This window comes from Echinops telfairi, unplaced genomic scaffold (assembly GCF_000313985.2).
Source record: "Echinops telfairi isolate 266 unplaced genomic scaffold, ASM31398v2 ScPeMD7_2;HRSCAF=8, whole genome shotgun sequence".
In the NCBI taxonomy this organism is placed as follows: Eukaryota; Metazoa; Chordata; class Mammalia; order Afrosoricida; family Tenrecidae; genus Echinops; species Echinops telfairi.
In genome coordinates, this window is record NW_022103898.1 from 63,936,284 (window position 1) to 63,940,187 (window position 3,904).

The 3,904-nt window shown below is 41.0% G+C and overlaps 1 non-coding gene and 1 pseudogene across 1 annotated transcript; both read right to left on the reverse strand.

The window, feature by feature from the left end:
- Window positions 1-289: 289 nt before the first annotated feature.
- The window catches only part of LOC101643687, an 8,313-nt pseudogene continuing 4,698 nt past the window's right edge, over window positions 290-3,904 (reverse strand).
- On the reverse strand, window positions 1,201-1,307 carry LOC115870894. Its single transcript, XR_004046983.1, has one exon. It is a non-coding gene; the product is annotated as a U6 spliceosomal RNA (small nuclear RNA).

A 3,904-nucleotide genomic window follows, 5' to 3' on the forward strand; every position in this document is an offset into this window, starting at 1 on the left:
TTTGTAAAATAATATCAACAGTGTTTAACTTCTGCAAGGAGTCCAAGATATATTTAGGGATAATTATACTTTATTATTATTATTATTATTACTACTTTTCAATGCCTTTATTGTAATTCCACTGCTTGATTTTGACTATCATTTTGCATCACATTATTCAATATCAATGTCAGAAGCATGTGGAACCTCACACACCGATTAGAAACTCAGAGCGCACTAGACACACACAGAGGGATTAATACAATTGCTTTGCTTAATGTTCTCATGCGACAGGCAGAGGCAGTCAGTATTAGACCTCGTAAAACACATCTAGTTCAGGTGAACTCTGAGGGAAGATACAGAAAGCAGCAGCGACTGAGCAGCGGCAGAAGGGAGTGGACGAGTTGTAGAAACCGGCCATTGCGTAGTTTTGGCCGCGATCACCAGTCAATTCATTTGGGCACTTTCTTGGGTATGGGCTTTCATGGGCACATTCTCAGTACATCTTGCTCCAGTGGATCCAGGTTGGCACTTGCACAAGTATCTTGAGGGATTGAAAAGGTCTTTCGCCAGGAAGCACTCACCTGCATTCACACGGAAAGTTTTCCTCCTTCTCTGCGCATCTCACAAGACGGCTCGTTCTGGCTGTAGATGCAGAAATAGCTGAAGACATGTGTGCCTTTTCCGGTGAAGCTGGTAGAACAGTGATGATCTCATTAGAACCCACAATGGTGATATTGGCAGAGGCACTACCATTTCCTAACCTGCTGATCACTTTGCACATAGTCTCCAGCATCCGCCAGTGACGCTTTGTGAATGCAAAGTTCTGACTTCCCTGGCTTCCTCTGTATCTTGATGTTTTGCGGTTTGTTTTTACGGTTTAGTTCATTTCCATTTCTGAACCATTTGAATTGGAGGGAGGAGTATTCCAAACTGGTTTCTCCGCTTAGCTGACTCCTGACATTTCATCTCTTTTGATCAGGGAGGCAAGGATGCTCTGGAGTCTGGCAAGTCCCAAATTTACCATTCAGGCACCAATCAGGAAGATTCTCCTCTCTCAGCCCAAGGTTGGCCAAGCAAAGCTATTGGATTGAATTAATCCCCAACTTGCTCAAATGTTCAATGTACGGTATTCCAACTAATTTTTTAAAAAACCAATGTTATTGGCATATATAATCCTAGTACCTGTCCATACACCCCCAGTTTCTTTTCTTTTTTAAAAAAAATATGGAACGCTTCACGAATTTCTGTGTCATCCTTGCGCAGGGGCCATGCTATTCTTCTCTGTATCGTTCCAATTTTAGTATATGTGCCACCGAAGCAAACACATTCCCCAGTTTCTTACAAACAAAACATCCCCAGTTTCTTACAAACAAAACAGCAAGTGAAACATTCAATTTAATGACAACAGTTGGCCTTAGAAGCATTCATTTTCTTCTAATATGGATCACATATGTTTGACTAAGATGAGAGGTGAAGAAAACCCTATGCATGTGTCTGAAATGAAAAGCAATCTCCTCTTTCTCCACTTCTATTCAACATTGTGCAGGAAGCCTTAGCTAATACAAGTAGTATGGAAAAGGAAATTAAATGTATACAGATTGGAAAATAGGAAATACATTTTTTTGTTCACAGGTGATAAGATTATGTAGGAAATCCCAGAGAATCAACAAAAATCCATGGAACTAGTAAGCAATATAACAAGGTAAATATATCTATAAAAAAATCAATTGCTTTAAACACTTGAGGTGTGAAGCAAAAAACGTGCCATTGACATTAGCACTACCCCCTCACAAGATATTTAGGTATAAACTTAACAAAATATGCACAGCATCTATATGTGGAAAACTATAAAACTGATGAAAGAAATTGCATAATTTTTAAATAAAGGGAGAAATATTTCATGTTCATGGAGATGGCAAGACTAAGATATCCATTCTTCCCAACTTGAACTACAGATTCAATGTGATCTCAATCCAACTCACAACCAGTTATTTTAGAGAGATCGTTAAACTAACTCTGAAGTTTATTTGAAAAGTTAAAGTACCCAGAATAGCAACACAGTACTGAGGACATATACTCCCGGCCTGAAGGCTTACTAAAGGCTAGTGATCAATCATATGGTGCAGGGACAATGAATTATTTGGCTTTTCTGGCAAAAGTCTGTAACTCCCATCAAACGACCTTTTCCTGTATGGGTCTGGTAAGAAGGGGGTAAGATACTGATAGGATTCACCTGTACTTGTGAATGCGATTCCCTGGAATGCCATTCTGTGTGTATAAAATAAGCTGGGAAGGGATCTTCTTACCAACAAAATCCAGGAGTGGAGTGCGTCCCTGGGCCCAGGGTTCCTGCTCAGTGACTGCCCTGGATCCAGAAGAGAGCTGTGACAGAGCGGCAGCACCAGAACCAGGAGCCAGAGCATGGAACAGCTCTCAAATCACAGATCAAGTAAAAGGGCTTTTGTGCGGGAGGCTGGCTTGTGGAGTGAGTTGCCTCGGCCCCTCAGTTGGGGAAAGTTGGCCTTGATGATCTCTGTAAGTTAGTAGAGCTGAGTGCCTTCAGGCTGAGTTGAGTGCTTCTGGACACTGATCAGGGAGCTGTGTATGTGTGCTGGCCTGTGGAGCCTGAGCTGCAGGCATTTCGGTTGAGGCTCACAGTGGAGTGATACACCTCTTTGGGCATTTATTAGCAGGTCTGAAAGAACTTTGTAACATGTCCTGATAAACAACTCACTCCCGAGCATTTCCTAAGGGTGTTACAACTTGTTAACTTCCTTTATAAGTGCTTTAATCATAAATTTTGTCCGTGAGTTCTGTGTAGCCAGTGCAATGGGTATTTAGAAACTACAGAGTTGAAATATAGAACACTAATTAAGACAACACATGGTATTGGTGAAGGAATAAATAGCCCAGAAATAGATTCACAGAAATGTAATCAATTCAATAGAGAAAGGATAGTCTTTCCGACAAATGGTGCTGGAAAAACCGAACATCCACATTGGAAAAACTAATCTAGACATAGCTTACATCTTTCATAAAATGTAACTCAAAATGGATGAGACTTAAATGTAAGATTAAAAAAACCAAAAAAAACTATGCGGTTTCTCCAGCCTCCCCCCAGTTGACACAGGCAGATGCAACTTGAAAAGCACAATGTTTAAAAGAAAAGAAGGAATACAATTTGACTTAGTGGAAACTCAAAACTTTTTCTTGGCAAAAGATCCTGTTAAGAGAATGCACGACAAGCCACAGAAGGGGAGAAAGCATTTGCAAAACACGTATCTGATAAAGGAAGGGCTTGTACTAAAAATATACAAAGAACTCTTAAAATAATATGAAAACAAAACACAATTACACAACGGGAACGAAGTGCTGCACCGAATCCAAAGGTGATATACAGATGGTAAATAAGCTGATGAAAAATGCACATTGTTAAATTGCAATTGAATTGGCTCCTATTCATAGCAACTTTATGTATGACAGAAGAAATACTGCCTGATCTCGCTTCATCTTCATGACCGTGGGTATGAGCTCCTTGTTTCAGCTAGTGTGTAGTGCCTCCCAATCTAGGGTGGGACTCTCTAGCATTACATCAGGCAGTATTCTGTTGTGATCCAGTGGCTCACTTGGGGAGGTAGATCACCTTGCCTTTCTTCCTACTCTGCTTTACTCGTCTGGAAGCTCTGCTGAAACCTGTGCACCATAGGTGACCTTGCTGGCACCTGAAATACTGGTAGAATGTAGTATGAGGTGGGGGGCCAGCCCCCCACTGCTAGCCGTGGGTTTAATTAGCACAATTATATGGTTGAGATATATAAATATTATATTAAAGTCATCGAGAGCATGAGCGATAGGAGAGTCAAACAGCCGAGTCAGACGCATTTTATGGTAGCTTTGCTCACCTCAGCCCCGCTTGGTGGTC